The sequence below is a fragment of the Neofelis nebulosa genome, chromosome 7 (genome assembly GCF_028018385.1).
Source record: "Neofelis nebulosa isolate mNeoNeb1 chromosome 7, mNeoNeb1.pri, whole genome shotgun sequence".
Classification (NCBI taxonomy): domain Eukaryota; kingdom Metazoa; phylum Chordata; class Mammalia; order Carnivora; family Felidae; genus Neofelis; species Neofelis nebulosa.
This window is the reverse complement of record NC_080788.1, coordinates 4,864,556-4,881,429: the sequence shown is the minus strand read 5'-3', so window position 1 is coordinate 4,881,429 and position 16,874 is coordinate 4,864,556. Positions and strand designations below refer to the sequence as shown.

General features: G+C 46.6%; 1 protein-coding gene and 1 long non-coding RNA gene across 3 annotated transcripts in view; one reads left to right on the top strand and one right to left on the bottom strand.

The window, feature by feature from the left end:
• PDE8A (phosphodiesterase 8A) overlaps positions 1–16,874 on the top strand; it is a 156,689-nt gene that overhangs the window by 14,589 nt on the left and 125,226 nt on the right. The window lies entirely within an intron of this gene.
• On the bottom strand, positions 10,400–11,980 carry LOC131515974 (uncharacterized). The gene is made up of 2 exons (XR_009263784.1): positions 11,438–11,980; positions 10,400–10,704 (listed from the first exon to the last, which is right to left on the bottom strand). It is a non-coding gene; the product is annotated as an uncharacterized LOC131515974 (long non-coding RNA).

Sequence of the window (16,874 nt, the reverse complement as noted above, 5' to 3'; positions counted from 1 at the left end):
ACTGCGCCACCCAGGCGCCCCTCATTGTGTTTTTTAAGGCCGAGTAACGCTCCACTGTGCGTTTATACCACCCTTCGTTTATCCTTTCATCCACTGACGGACACTTCGGTTGCTTCTGCCTTTTGGTTATCCTAAATAGTGCTGCTGTGAACATGGTCATACAAATCTCTTCAAGTTCCTGCTTTCAATTCTTTTGAATATATATACACCCAGGAGGGGAGCTGATAGGTTATACGGTGATCCTACTTTTAACTTTTTGAGGAACCACCGTAAGTACATATTGTTTTGCCATGGACTTTTTTTTTTAGCCAATCTGTACATTTCCATTTTAGTAGTGTTTTACCTAATACCCATAACAGACTCCACTGATACCCCTGTGATCTCAGAAATGTCCTCTGCACTGCATCTGCTTGGTAAGATCCTTCCATCTCTTTTAACCTAGCACGTCCTTTTCCCTTCCCCCTACTTTTTGTCACACTGACTTGTTAAAGACACCTGACCACTTCGTCCTAACTTCTGGATTTGTCTTCTGGTTTCCTTGTGGTGTCATTTAGCTTGCTTTCTTTCTGCTCTATTTCTTGTAAACTGGAAGTTGGACCTAAAATGGATGAAAGTTACGTATATTTGGCTAGAACACACCATTGGTGATCCATGAATCCCATCAGAAGACACAGAAGATCTGACTGACCCACCATTATGGATGCTCAGGTTGCACACTGGGTTAGGGTGATGAGAAGCTGATCCCTGCCTCTTGCATCAGTTTCCCCTCATAAGACCAGAGAGCGATCTGTGTGGCACTGGGAGCCATATGAATGTGCAGTTTACCAGAGGCTATTCACCTTGGTTTTTTTCCCTGCCTTTTTTTTTTTTTTTTTTTTTTTTTTAAGCGCCAGTTGATAATCATTATCTAAAATAACAATTCTGATCAGGGTTAATGAATGATGTTTCCTAATTCAGTTGCTTTTCTACATGCAGTAGTTGATGTTCTGTGTAAAGCAGAAGTTTCCTTCATCAGCTGGGGCCAGGGCTATTTAATTGCTATAAAATATAGTTCCTGTTAAAGAGGCAGGGTAAGTTTTTCCCTTTATTAACAGTTTTAATAGTTAAGGAGTTGCTGCCTCCGATGGGAATGAATATGTTGTTGTTTTTATTTGTTTTTTTGCTTTTCATCTTTAAAAAATGTAATTGTGGACATAGGGATTTTCATTGGTTGGATGTGTTTGGGTCCATTATAGTCTTTTCTTTTCTTTTCTTTTTTTTTTTAAATTGAGTTTTGAGAGAGAGAGAGAGAGAGAGAAGCAATTGGTAGAGAGAGGAAGACACAGAATTGGAAGCAGGCTCCAGGCTCTGAGCTGTCGGCACTGAGCCCAACATGGGGCTCCAACCCACGTACCGCGAGATCACGACCTGAGCCGAAGTTGGACGCTTAACCAACTGAGCCGCCCAGGTGCCCCGACTTCTGTATTCTTTTAACATGATTCTGTTAATCTTTGAAAGCACAACCAGTTGTCCCAGGCTTAGCTTGTACCTTCCCTGTCCCGGCCCAGCAACGAGCCTTTGCTCCAGGGTGCCCTGCTGCTGTTAGTGGGAAATGGTGTTGGAAACTGCAGTTCCGGTGCTAAGAGTACTCATTATTCTAGGAGAAACATCGTTTTGGAGTCAGTTAGTGGATAGATCCAGAAAATACGTCACTAAGAAAAACCCAGGCTGTGCAGTTGATGTATATTTCATACACACTTTCAATTTACATTTAGTGTTTTACTTCAATTTGCTTGACTTTATAAGTGGATTCCTTTTCTCTTAAACTGATAATTTTCATTTTTCTTACTTTGTTTCAAGCCTAAGTCCTTACTCATCCAGATATAGTCAAATATTTATTCATATGTTTAAAACTTTTTGTGTGTTTATTTAATTGCAACATTTAGTGTTTTAAATCTGGTGTTTATTTTGGGTATTTGGATATTTTGGTGTGAGGTAGGATCTTAGCACTTCAGAACAGCTAGTTATTATTGCAGCACTTTTTATGTGAATAATTATTTTTATTCCTTACAGGCTTATACTTTCACCTTGATCCCATCTTTGGGTCATCTGTTTCTGGTTATCTATTTTTGCCTGTACTATTACAGCACTGATTTCATTTTATATATATATATATATATTTTTTTTTTTAATTTTATTTCTTAATTTTTAAAATTTACATCCAAATTAGTTAGCATATAGTGCAACAATGATTCCAGGAGTAGATTCCTTAGTGCCCCTTAACCATTTAGCCCATCCCCCCTCCCACAACCCCTCCAATAACCCTCAGTTTGTTCCCCATATTTATGAGTCTCTTCTGTTTTGTCCCCCTCCCTGTTTTTTATATTATTTTTGTTTCCCTTCCCTTATGTTCATCTGTTTTGTCTCTTAAAGGCCTCATACGAATGAAGTCACATGAAGTGCTCTGACTAATTTCACTTAGCATAACACCCTCTAGTTGCATCCACGTAGTTGCAAATGGCAAGATTTCCTTCTTTTTGACTGCCGAGTAATACTCCGTTGTATATATATACCACGTCTTCTTTATCCATTCATCCCTAGATGGACATCTGGGCTCTTTCCATACTTGGGCTATTGTCGATAGTGCTGCTATAAACATGGGGGTGCATGTGTCCCTTCGAAACAGCACACCTGTATCCCGTGGATAAATGCCTAGTAGTGTGACCGCTGGGTCATAGGGTAGTTCTAGTTTTAGTTTTTTGAGGAACCTCCATACTGTTTTCCAGAGTGGCTGCACCACTTTCTGTTTTAATAATGTATGATAAGGTTAATCCTTTTCCCCGTTATGTCCCAGGAAAAAACCCTTTGGAACTCATTTTTGTCTATCTTTCCACATCAGTTTTAGGATGATTTTTATCTACTCCCAAATTTTGGGGGCATTTTGATCATATTAGAGTTAAATCCACTGTAATTTAGGAAGAACTGATAGCTTTACAGCCTTCTCCTGTCCATGAACATGATATTTACTATTCATGAATCTTAGTTTATGCATTTTCACATGGGGGTCATGTCTTTTTAAGATAATTCTGTTGGAGCCAGAATCTTTTGTTTTTTAAATCTTTTAACTAATTATTTCAGTTAGATAAAATATATCGATATTGCTGAATTTTACTAAACATTCTATAGTTAGTTGATTGTGTGTGTGTGTGTGTGTGTGTGTGAGAGAGAGAGAGAGAGAGAGAGAGAGAGAGAGAGAGAGAAATAGATGAATCTTAAGTGTATAGTGTCTTTGATTTTTGAGATAAATGTTTACATTATTAGGTGACTGATGGTTTGGGGTTTTCCTTTCTCAAAGTAATACTTTTTAATCCGTTTCCTTATTGGATTGTTTTTGGGGTTTCAGAACATTGTCAATAATAGTTTTAGCATGCATCTTTTTTATCCTGATTTTAATGGTAATATCTCCAGTTCCTCATTCTTAGGTGTGATCTTGGGTGTTGCTCGTAAGACAATATCCTTTGATGTGCTTTATTATTAAGGAAATAGCTTTCTAGGCCTGTTTTCTATGGGTGGTTTTAAAAAGTTACAAGTGTCGAATTTTATCAGAAGCTCCTGCCCCCTTTTTGTTTCATCTAATCACATAATGATCACTTGATTTTTCTTGGAATTATTGGTGTGACATGGCCTTAATTGGATTTTTGGTATTTTAAAAACTTTGCATCCCTCAAATGAATGCTGCTTGCTGCTTACAGACAATTAAAAAATAATTTAAAATATACAGTTGAGCTTTGAACAATGCGGGGGTTAGAGGTGCTGACCTCCTGCATGTTCAGAAAAATCCATGTATAACTTTGACTCCCCCAAAGGTAACTACTAATAGCCTACTTTTTTTTTTTTTTTTTTTTAATTTTTTTTAATTTATTTTTGGGACAGAGAGAGACAGAGCATGAACGGGGAAGGGGCAGAGAGAGAGGGAGACACAGAATCGGAAACAGGCTCCAGGCTCTGAGCCGTCAGCCCAGAGCCCGACGCGGGGCTCGAACTCACGGACCGCGAGATCGTGACCTGGCTGAAGTCGGACGCTTAACCGACTGCGCCACCCAGGCGCCCCAACTAATAGCCTACTTTTGACTAGAAGTCTTACTGACCATGTAGTTGATTAACACTATAAGTGATTAACATGTATTAATGTGTTCTCTATAGAAAACAAAATGCTATCAAGAAAATCATAAGGAAGAGAAAATACTTTTATAGTGCTGTAGTATATTCATTAAAAAAAATGTGTAGTACTGGGTTCACAGTTTAAATGTGTTTTCAAATGTCAACTGCATTACTGAATTCAGTTTGCAATAATGTGAAATACAGTTTTCTTTTCTACATTAATGAGTGAAAACAAGGTCCTCTACAGTTTTATAACCTAGCAGGAACCCTTATTAACATTTTATACTAATATATATATATGTGTGTGTGTATATATATATTAATATATATTAATATTATATAAATTACTACTTACATTCTTTTTTCCTGTGCATGTATAGGAAATTTTAAATTTAAATGTTAGGTGTACTTCTGTTTGTTTGTTTGTTTATTTATTTATTTATTTTTCATGGGGCTTGAACTCATGCTTCTCTATAGTTTTATATCCTGACTTGTAAATTTAATAATAAATTACAACTATCTTCCCATGTCATTAAAATGTCTTCAAAACACTTACAAATGCTGCCTTGTACATCTTCTTACACAGGTGTTTATGCATATCTGCGATCCTATCCTTAGAGCCTACTCGTAAAAATAAATCCTATCTTTAAGTTTTGATTTAAAAAAACAATTCTGTCAGGGCAGGCTTTGAAACATTTTGAGCAGTCTATAATGAAAAAGCATTGTATTTTATTAAAAGTTTATATAACCTTGGCTCAGGTAAGTTACACTTACTTATTGCAACCTTTCATTTTCTTACAATTTTATTCCTTATTGGGACCTTCACCTTTACCATATCCACCTTTCCCATTCTACGGAGGATGAAATTGAAGCCCTAAGGGATTTAGGTGACATGCCCAAGGTCACACTGCAGGTATTGGCAAAGCTGGAACAAGTGCCTGAGCTTGTCCCTTATCCCCGGGTACCTTTGATATCCAGAGGATATTCATCAGAAATAGTTCTACTGTCTGGTCCTTGCACTGTGCTGCTGCCTGGGCATCAGACTGTGCATCAAACCCTCCAGTGCAGGTTTGCAAATTGTACTCTTGTCCAGGGGGTCTGTCGTATAGAAGCAAGCAAGAAATTGAATACCTGGAATTGCTGAGCTTGGATATCATTAGCGGAGTTGCTTGATTATTGCAGAAATCGTTCTGGTTTCATTTTAAAGCCATGTAGAGATACTGTTTTTTCTTAGTTTGTAACCACACGTTTAGAGCTGGAGTCGGTATGTAGTAAAAACCTACTTTATTTACGTAGTCATTCACTACATTTGAGCGGCTTCCTTTCCTGCCCTAATATTTTTAGATAAAAGCAGGAAGTCTTGTTGTTCCTTTTTCCTCCCTCAGCCTTTATGCCGTGCTTTTCGGTTATTCTGGTGTTCAGAAACAGGGTCTTGAAAAGCCAAAGATTCCAGATGAGTGGAGCTGTATTAAAGCCTTGCCTTGGGCTGAAGGCCGGCGTGGGGCCTGCTTGGCACTGGGTCCAGCGGTATTTACAAAAGGCTCAGAACACGCTGGTGAAAACTGATAATGGACAATATGACAAAAATCAGTACTTTGATTAGACCTCCATCAAGGCATCCTCACAGGCTTCCCTCAGCTCTCCATCTACACAGAGAACTCTCTAGTGTGGTAGGTTCGCATGATTGGATCACAACCGTCACTCAGCACACGTTTATTTGGTGCTTTACTGTGGGCCAGGAGCCACACCGGGCATTTGCAGGGAATGTGAGAATGAGTAAGACCTAGCCTTCCTTTGCAGATGGTACACTCTTTAGAGGACAGACTTGTCTCTCTGTCCCCTGATTCTGCAGTGCTTGTTCAGAAATCGGAACATACCATTTCTGTGCTCGTGGTCAATGAGGGCAGGGGGATTGGAATCAGAAGACTTGGGTTTGAATTCTGGCTCTGGTGCTGAGCTGTGTGTGGGGCAAGTCAGGTGACCCGTCTGTGAGCCCCAGTTCCTTGTAGGTAAAGCAAGCACGTGAGGGAAGGTGTAGAAGATGCCTTCTGATCTGTTACACACCACTGAAGTGGCCGATGTTTCTTGCTTCTCTTTGCTTATTGATTGGAGTTGTGTTGTCTCACCAGTGGGTCAGAAGAGAAGGAATCCTTTCAGTGCTGCTGACTGTACTGATGAGGGAGAAATAAACAAGGGTGCACTGCTTTTCTGGCCTGGAAACCAAAAACCAGTCTTCAGTGCCAAAAGCCGTGTTTGTCTTGAGAGGCCAAGAATATTTCTACAACGTAGGTAGGACTGCTGCAGGTCCCACGGTGAATCTCTTGGGTCATCGCAGGGTTTTGCTTCAGGTTCAGTTGTTTATGGGGCTAGCTTTGCTACAGTGTGGTTTGCTCCCTGCTCAGTTTTCTGCTGTAGTAAGAAAATAACGTAGGCTGGCTGGAGGTGGTCTCTCTGGTCAGGGCTAATACGAATCAAATGAACTTGTTTTTCCAGTGTGTCGGAACTGACCATTCGGAGCAGCGCACCTGTCCCATAGCCAGGTTCTAGAAAGCCCTGTGACTATGACACCTGCACTGGGCCCTGGCTCTTCCCCACCCGATAGCTTTGGAATCAGCTAAATGCTGGCATGAGGGCCTTGCCCCTGCCCCCAGCATTCTTAGCCTTTACTACTGTAGAGCCAGCTTGCTAAAATGATCTACCTTCTTACGCTTTCTCCCTCTTGAGGCAATTTTTGGGAATTTCTACCCCACCTAAGCTGTTCTTCTGTAAAACTTCAATCTGCATTTCTCTAGGTCCCAAATAACCTGAACCCTCATGCAGAGGGCCGGGGGGACCTGCTGCCCTACAAGCAGAGGTTCAGAGAAGGGGCAAAGTGACCGCATGCCAGTCTGATTGTGCCCTTCCCTGCTTAAAACCCCCCTGTGGCTCCCCGTTATCAAATTCAGATTTCTTTTTTTTAACCTGTGGCTCCTGCCCACCTCCAGCTTCCTCCCGCTACGTGCCGAGCACCTCCGGCGCCCACACGTTCAGGGACTGGTGACCTCTGGACTTTTGACTGTGCACTTTCCTCACAAGCGCTCTGCCGAGAACTTCTCCCTGACTTAATCAGCAGAAATAGCGAAAGAACGCTGGTGAAGGTAGAGCTGTAAGAAGGAAGTAAGTAACTGTTGGAGGAAGTATTTTATGTCTGGAAGAAACGCCCTAAGATTTTTATGTGCGTGGTATTCCAGGAAGAGAGAGAGAGAGAGAAGATAGGACAAAGGATTCAAACTGTCAAGGTCCCAAATGCCCAGGGGATAGAGCGTCCCTGGGGGCTGCTCTGGGACAGCGTTTGCCTTTCTGGCAGCTTCACGGTGGCCCTGAGGACCAGGGCGCTGGGAGAGGGCAGCAGAGGACGGGTAGCCTCTGGGCTGGAGGAACGCGCTGTGGCTGACACAGCCTGTTTTTGTTGACCACGTGGGGGGCCTGAGGCTGTAGAAGTGGCCTCCCCTTGGTGGGCACCTGAAGAAATTACCCCTTTATTAGAAATACAAGCGATCTTGGGGCGCCTGGGTGGCTCAGTCGGTTAAGCGTCCGACTTCGGCTCAGGTCACGATCTCGCGGTCCGCGGGTTCGAGCCCCGCGTCGGGCTCTGGGCTGATGGCTCAGAGCCTGGAGCCTGCTTCCGATTCTGTGCCTCCCTCTCTCTCTGCCCCTCCCCCGTTCATGCTCTCTCTCTGTCTCAAAAATAAATAAACGTTAAAAAAAAAATTAAAAAAAAAATACAAGCGATCTGGGTGTGATGGTGCTGCTCTCAGGTGGGGTGGGACAAACGTGCTTTTCTGTGATCAGCTCCATGCCTGTTTCCGTGCCTGTCTCCGTCTAGCTTGTTACACCGTAACTTACTAACACCTGGGTCACTGACTTGAAACTACACTAAGGCTGACGTCCTACAACAGTAAGGCCAGTAAGGCCATCACATATTGAATGTTTACTCCATACCGGGTACTGCTCTGAGTACTTTACGTGTGTTGACCTATTTAATCCTTAATGAAAATCCTCGGGCTTGGCGTTACCTTAAAGGTTCACCTCTGGCGAGTGGGCAGTTAAACAGTCCGCCCAGGGCCTCCTAGCTCGACACTGGAGCACTGGATTCAAACTCCGTGGCCTGGTTCCCGAGTCCGTACTAGGCCTTGCTATTTCTGTGTTTTTCATTTAACTTTTTGAGGTGCTGGAGAGGTCAGGAACTTTTCGTTTGTCTGTTTTTGAGACCGTTTCCCTGATCATATTGGTCAGGATTCTTTTGGCTGTAGGTGAGATCAGCCCGATCGAAAGGAGCAGCTCGCTATCAGCTGGCTGTGCAGGCAAGTTGGGGGAAGGACGGAGCGTGCCAGCTCCGGGGCAGACCGGATGAGGGCTCTCGCCGCCTCGCTCGCTTGCTGTCATCTTCCTTGTCTTGGGCTGCTCGGTTCTGCTCAGGAGGAAACCGTGCTCACCAACGGCTGTTGGCCTCACCCTGCACAGCCTGGTGCCCGGAGAGGGACTGAGCCCCTTCGTGTGATTCCAGTAGAGGAGGCCCTGGGAAGGACCGGGACAGGCCTGGCTTGGCACGCCTGCCGCCAGCGGTGGCTTCCCTGAAGGGCACCGCAGTCACAGAGTGGGGCGGCGGGGCAGGGGGAGCGGCGCCGAGAGGAAGGGGCCGCTGCTCAGACAGCAATAGCTACCCCTGCACTCGGGTTCGGTGCAACCCCCCACATGCTTTTCGGCCAAAGAACAAATACCACTTTCACGTGTAAGGAGACTTCTTGTTCCTAATTCGGATTCCGACGCAGTTTGTGTTCTGAGTTATCCAAGGGACTTTCTATTTATTCTATTTGCGGAGAGAAGGATGGATAACAACTTGTGGGAAAATGACAAGTTTTGCAATAGAAAGGGCTTGCAGTTGACCTTCCCCCTCGCTCGTGTGGTCTGCCTAAAAGATACTCCCTGTTGCTCTTGCTTCTCTTTTTACCCAGTGCCTTCCTAGTTCTGACACGTTCTCAAGGCCGTTTTCACTTCCCCTAGTAAGATCATCTCACCCTGTGTTTCTGTGTTTCTGTTTCCTTGGCTCACTGTAACCTGGGTAAGTCACCCCACCTTGTGGGCCTTCATTTTTCCACCTGTTGGGGTAGGCTGACCATTGTAACCCCAAAATATACAAAAGTCTCAGCCTTGATGGAAGCGTCTCAGTCATGTAAAATTTGGATGTTCCTGATCAGCGGACGGGCTTCCTCTAAGTGATGATTCAGGGACCAAGTCCCTTCCACCTGTGGTTCTGCCATTGTCAACATGTGGCTCCCAAGGTCATTGTGAGTCTACACGGACACGCCGGCAGAAGGGGAAAGAGCATGGAGGGTGGAGGGGTTCTTAGGTGCCACACCTGGAAGATGGTCCATGTTCGTTTCTCACGTTCCTCTGGCCACTTGGCCACACCTGAGTTCACTGAGTGCTGGAAGGAACGACCTACCTGTGTGCCTGGCGACAGGGGGAGCTGCGCTTGAACAGTCTGCCACACCTTTTTGGGAACATCTGTAATCCTTCCCCCTCTCCTCTCTCCCACGCATAGTAGTTGTGACGTCTGTGCGGGATTGAGCCTATCCCCAGTTCAGGGTGGTCCCTGACACCCTCCTTGCCCCCATTATCGGGTCATTGTTAGATACATAACCCAGGCCTAAGTCCTGGAATTCTCTGGCCCCAGTTACTAGTTCCCGGGTAGGCCTGTGACATAAATGGTCTCAGCCAGACAGTGGGGTGAGTGGGGGCATCCCCCGCCCCCAACAACGAGGACAAAGCCAACTCTTGAGTGAGAACACGCTCAGAGTTGTGGAACCCCCAAGCCGGGGTCCTGTTGAACTTCAGCTGAAGCTCACCGGAGCTTACTCTCTCTCGACTTTGAGATTATGTGAGTGATTGACCTCTTGTATAATAATTTGAGGTTAATTTTTCTTTACTTGTAACCAAAAGCTTCCTAACTGATACAGCCTATGAAATGGGAGCGGGGAGCAGGGAGAGAGAAAGGTAGAGTCTGGAGCTCTTAAGTCCTGCTCCCTTTCACCGCTAGTGTGTCTGCGATTGTTTCTTCGAATACCCGAACACCCAAGCAGATCTGCATCAATGTTAGCCTAGTTTGACTTTCCACTTTCCTGGAATTAGAGCTGGGACAACTATATTTTTTAACATTCTAATTTTTTCTATCTTTGGACGATGATTTCTCTCTGGATTGAATGGTATATAATTTCACGGACGTATAAATTAGGACATTTTATCTGTCTTCCACCAGAATGAGCAGCACGTAGTTGACGTGGTTTCTTTCCCCACGTTTTGTGTGAGCAGCTTCTCTGAAAGTAGCTTTTTCATCAAGAAGGTCTATGGAATAGATAGACACATCGTAGAATGCATTTGGTTTATAGCTGAGTATTATCTCCATATTGTATAGGAATTCTTTATTTCTTGAATTGGAACGGCCCAAGCCCTTTGGAATTCGAATGGTTTGTCAAATTTGATTTTATGGTACCTCCATCTTGAAACAAATGCCACGTGGTCTTCCTGAAAGAACAGGCACATTGGAAATAACCTATTAGGTATCTGGGGATTGTTGCACAGGAAACTGATTTGCACTCACAGCCAGAAGCCATTAGCCCAGCACACAGTCCTCCTGAGGCTACGGTGACAAACGTAACCTGGGAAAGCCCAGCCTGACTCACCCCTCAGAATATGGACAACAGCAGAGCGGTGACAAAACCACATCTTTAGGACCGTGCTACCTCGCTTTGTTTCACAAGGACTTGAGGTAACTTTAAGAATAATTTACAGCAGGAGGGGCGCCGGGGGGCTCAGTCCGGTGAATGTCCAACTCTTGATCTCCGCTCAGGTCATGACCTCACGGTCATGAGATCGAACCCTGTGTAGGGCTGGCTCTGCGCTGAGCATGGAGCCTTCTTAAGAATCTCTCTCTTTCTCTCTTTCCCCCCCCTCTCTTCCCACTCTCCCCCCGCCCTGGTGTCTCCCCCTGGTTGTTCTCTCTCTCTCTCAAAACAAATGCTTACAGTAAGATACAAATAAACAGAGAAGGGAGCTGGGCCAAGGGAGCACCACGGGTGGGCCCATCAGTTGTCAGGAGTCGGGTCCGATGTGGCAGTGCGTGCCACAGAGGCTTGCCTGGTCCCCAGGGTTGGGTCCCACGTTACACTCTGAGCTTCTGCAGCCTTAACAAATAAGAGACAGCCCCAGAGTTCCTGAGGTTAACATAAGCTAGTGACTCAAGAGAATCGTTTCTGACCTGAGGCCTAAGGAAATTACTCTTCTGGGCCCTTCTTAAGGGACGAGGCTCTCAGCAGCATTCCCACAAGAAACGTGGTGGTGCGTGTCCCTGAGTGGTTTGTCACCGGCGGGGGGGGCGGGGGGGGCGGCAGAATGCTGTCGGTGGACTTCGGGTGGGGCCAAAGTAAGTGGGCCCGGCTCCCTGCTAATTTGATTCGGGAATTAAAATTCGGCCTGTCTGGGAGGATGTGGGATCATCAGTTTTTAACTTTGGCCAATTGCATTTACATTTATTTAATCAGAAATGGAGTTCAGTCTTTTCCCAGATGTTTATCAACCATTTGTAGTTTCTTTTTTGGATACTGTTAACTTTGGCCATTTCGTATTGGGGAATTGGAGGGTTTTCCGTTTGTATGGGACTTTTAGAAAGTTAAGGGTGTTATTAATCCATTTGTCATTTGTAACAGGTAGCTGTTCCCCTCCCCCGCTTGTCTTCTGAAGTTGCTTAGGGTAAATGATGTCAGGGTTGCCCCGCGACAGGAGGCGGGAAGTGTGCGGGGAGGGGGGCGGTGGGCGTCGGGAAGCGGCCAGTGAGGGGGACACTTGGAATCGCCCCTTGAGGAGGGGAGAGAGCGGTGGGGGGAGGGGGGCCTCTAGAGGAAGCACGCGGCAGCACGTGCCGCTCTGCCACGTGTGCGAGCCCTTTGTTCCGTGGCGTGTGGGCGTGACACGGTGGGTCCCAGCGGGCAGATGCCGGAGCCAGGGTGAGGGCCGGGGGCGCGGGCAGCAGGCGGCGCCCGCGAGAGGGGATGGAGATCCAGGGCTGAAACGCGCACGGTGTAGAGTGGCTCAGCACAGGTCCCTCCTACAGCGGCGTTGGTGGTAGTAGCGAAGGCTGCAGTGGCGGCCGCGTGTGAAGACATTACGCGGTTAGAAGTCAGCACAGGGGAGGAGCCACCTGGGTGGCTCAGTCGGTTAAGCGTCTGACTTCGGCTCAGGTGTTGCGTGATCTCACGGTGCGTGGTCTCACGGTGCGTGGTCTCACGGTGCGTGGGTTCGAGCCCCCTGTCGGGCTCTGTACTGACAGCTTCGAGCCTGGAGCCCGCTTCACATTCTGTGTCTCCACCCCTCCCCTACTCATGCTCTGTCTCTCTCTGTCTCTCAATAATTAATAAATGTTAAAATAAAATAAAAGAAGTCAGCACAGGGGTACTGAAAGGGGAGACTGGGGGCTTTCTCTGTGTGTATTTGATAAAATGTAACAAAATGAGAGAGAGCCCATGAGCATACTGTGGTACCAGACCACCTGTTTTCAAATGGCAGCTCTTTATAGCCAGTTTATAGCTGTGGGACCCCGGAAAATCACTCCACGTCTCTGAGCCTCAGATTTCAAATCCGGTAAACGAGAAGCATAATTGCACCTATCTCTTCGGAGTGCTGTGAGGTGTACATGGGTTGATAGTGTCAAGCACTCTGAATTGTGCATAGCACATGGTAAACACCCCCTAAGCGTTGCCCATTATTCGATATTTTTCTTAATGGTTATTGTTGTTATGAATGCGAACAGCTAGGAGAAAGAAGGGATGAATCGGGAAGTTGCGGTCCATTCTGCCGGATGAAGTCAGGAGTATGACCATGCAGTGGTGCCTGGGGCGAGGGGGGTGGGCTGCAGGTCGTAGTCCCAGTTCAAGTGAAGGAACAGAACAGTGACACGGCGGTGGTGTCACCAAATGAACCGTGAGGTTGCCCAGGATGATGGTAGGATTTGCGGTGGAGGAGACTGAGCTCGGGGTCAGGATCCTTCACGAATGTGAGTGGCCCGTGGCACTTGCTGGATGATGAGCGTCTCAGGGCCTGAGGTGGCCGGGCGTGACCGTGGGGACATTGGAAGCAGCCTGCCCCTGGCGGAGGGGCCTGGCCGCCGGCAGCTGTGGCCTTTGCGAGGCTTTCCCGGGAGTCTCGGTGCCTGTGCCTCTGGCCCGGGAAGAGGTCAGAAGCCAGGTGACATTTGCTGTGTTTGACAGTGAAACATTGGTTAATCGTATCTGTTTTAGTCTATCTTCAGAAGTCCAGTCTCATTGTCTTGGTACCTGTAATGGTCTGCCTGGCTCCCTCTCACTGCCCTTCTCCTTGAACCTTGCTTAGATTTGTCCCACCACACCCCACCTCCTCACTGCGAACACCCCCCACCCCGACCCCAAGTCCGTTGGAGGAAATTAGTCATTCGTTCCACACTCTGGGACTCAGCCCCGTGTGTAATACCTGGACCTCGGTGCTGTGGACACGTTCCCATCTTAAATCCCGCTGCCGGTTGCGGCTGTCGCTCTCTGTCCTACGCTGGCTGCCTGCCAGTGCCCTGGTTTCCCCAGGCTGAGGCCTCCGTGGCGTCCGCTCTTTCCTTTGCCGATCCCAGGTTCCAGGGACGAGATCCTACCACCTGACGTGGACTTCCTCCCCACGCTGACACGTCCACCGCACTCTTCTGCTACTACCCTCGGCCCGCCCCACCCCATCCTGCCCTCGCTCGCCGAGCCATCCGCCTTCTGCTGAGTCTCCCCGAAGCGCCGTCTGCCAGCATTGTTTGCTGGGGATGCCGTGCTCTTCCTGCCGAAGGGAGCCCCCCTCTCCCGCTGTCCTGTCCGAGCAGCACCTCAGTGAGCCTAGGACGCTGCCCAGCCAACCTCCTCCCGGGCCAGCCTGTCCTTTGTCTTCAGGAGTCCTGTTTTGACAATGGGCACATGGGAGGGACAGGTTTTGAGTCCTGTAAAAAGAAAAAGGAAGGAAGTGTCCTTCACACAATTTCTGCCCCCTTTTCTTCGTTCTTCCTGGGGTGTCTCTGTTTGTGTATGATGCTTTGTTGTTTAAGGGCGGGGGAGGTTCATAGTGGGGAAGGGTGGGGGGGGGGGTGAAGTGCGGTTTTTACTTTGTGACCAGGCAGAGATGTCTAAACAGCCAACCTGGAGGGAGACCATTCTAGCTCTCTCCTCTCTACCTTGTAATATACCACAAGTGACCTAAAAACTCAGCCTGTTTTGAAAGTGACTGTTAGAAAGCCATTGGTGGCTGTAGGTGATATAGAGTATTTTGTGATCAGACCCACAAAAGACTGTTCCTGTGTGTGTGTTTCCTGTGACCTGGAAATAAGGATGTTACAGATCTCTCTCTCTGTAATGGCATGCGTTGTCTTAAGAGCATACCCTTGGTAAAACCTAGGAATTTGGGGTGATAAATAATAAAATTCATGTAAAGGAGCATACGTGGGGATTTCAGGCTGGAGAGGGACTCAGTGTTTTTTCATGACCAGTTTTCATCAAAAGTTTAGATTTTCTCTGGACTGTGGTAGATTATTTTGTCTGTTATGACAAAAACCAGCCAAACAAGAAACAAATGTCATATGCTGTTAGTAACAATGTAAATTGGTAAACTTCGGAAAACTGTCTGGCAGTATTTATTAAAGTCGAACATAGGCATGTTGTTTCCCCCAATTCTACTCCTCGGTGTATACCCAGCAGAAAAGTGTACACGTGTTCACCGAAGTCATGTACTAGAATGTTCATAGCATTATTTCTCACAATAGCCAAAACCAGCAGTAACTCAGATCCATCAAAAGGAGAGTGGATTGTGGAATCGGCGTGTAATGGAATATATATTGTGGAATACATAATGGAATATTCTGTGGCAACAGAAATGGAAGAAGCATCGCTGTGTGTGGCAGCCTGGATGGATTTCACGAGCAAAGTGTTGAGTGAAAGAAGCCAGACAGAAAAGATTGCATGCTATATTATTTGATTTATACCGAGTTCAAAATCAGGCCGAGGTGTGGTTTTGGGAGTCAGAATGGTGCTGACCTTAGGGGAAGAGGGCGGGATAGTGATTTGGAGAAAGCACAAGAGCTTCTAAGTTTGGTAATGTTCTATTTCTTGACCTGGATGGTAGTTATGTGGGTGGGTTCGTTTTGTGACAGTTCACCAAGCTTCATACTTATGATTTATATTCTTTTTTGTGAGTATGTTAACTTGCAATAAAAATTTGTATTAAAACCTCAGGATGTATTATATTTGAGCCAGGGTTTTCATGAATGTGTGTGTCCCTTCTGGTCGGTAGACCTGGTGTGGACTTTGGCCTCAGTCTCAAGTACTCTTTTACTCCATTTGCACTTGATTCCTGTTCCTCCTTCGGGTCTCCCCCGAGAGGTCGTTTTCCTCCCTTCCCCACACAGGCGACCCAGGTCCCCACTTGTGTGCTCTGCGGCATCCTGTTTGAAGCAGAGCTCAGATCTCATGTGTTGGTGCGTGTTCGATCGCCTCCTCCCGATAGGTGAGCTCCAGGAGGGCTGAGGCTGGGCTGCAGAGACAGCCCGTGTCTGTAGGGACCACCCCGGGGGGCCCCGCATCCACTGCTCCCGAGTGGACCGACTTCAGGGGAGGTGGCCTTTTTCTCTACCCCTTTCCAAGTCAGTTTGGGGAAGTGCGGGCTTGAAGGAGCGGTGAACTTGAAGCCCCTCTGAAGTTGCGTGGACCATCAGTGACTTTAATAGCCTTCAAGTGTGACCTGTAGGACAACTCAGCAAAGCAATGTTGGCTAATCAGTCGGTGTCCCTTAACCTAGTTCTGCGCTGTGTGCCCACTAGTCATGTCCTTGAGAACAAACAGTTTATATATGATGACTTCATTTGTTCTGGCTTTTCTCATGACAATCCTAAGGTCAGGCCTATTTTAAGCCTGAGAAATATGTCCTGGAAGTTAGTTCCAGAGTCCCTATTTCCTTTTTCTTTCCTTAGCGTGGAAATCTTGGCTGTCTTCCCCACCCCCCTGTGAACTGTGCTCAGAGACAACGTTGAAAGTAACGTCAATATCCTCTTTGTTGATTTTTTTCTGCACTTCAGTTGCTCCTGTTCACCTAGATGTGGGGACGTAGCACGTTCTCGTTTTCCGTTCTATCCTGACAGCAGGAAGCCGAGAGCCATGCTCTGATGGACCCAGAAAGAAGGAGAATTTAAGACAATATAGTTACATTTAGGCTTTAGGTGTCGCCTGATTTTGGTAGGGCGTTTTCCTCTTGTGTAAAGTGGTCAGAAGATGTGCTTTGGAGGCAGACAGTATGGGTCCGAATCCCAGCCCCGCCACTCCCTGCCTTCTGACCTTTAGCGGGTCCCATAACCTCTTGGGGCCTAAGCGTCTTATTTGTAAAAGGGGGGCATAGTTGTCGAGATTGTTTTATATTCATAATTTAAGCCAATCTTCAATGGCTAAAAAGCTGTAAACACTTAACAAATAGTAGTTTCCTAAAATGAAAGGTTCTACCTTGTTTTTTGAAAACGAATGGTTTTAGGGGCACCTGGGTGGCTCAGTCGGTTAAACATCCGACTTCTGCTCAGGTCATGATCTCACGGTTCGAGGGTTCGAGCTCCGCACTGGGCTCTGTGCTGACAGCTCGGGGCCTGGAGCCTGCTTCGT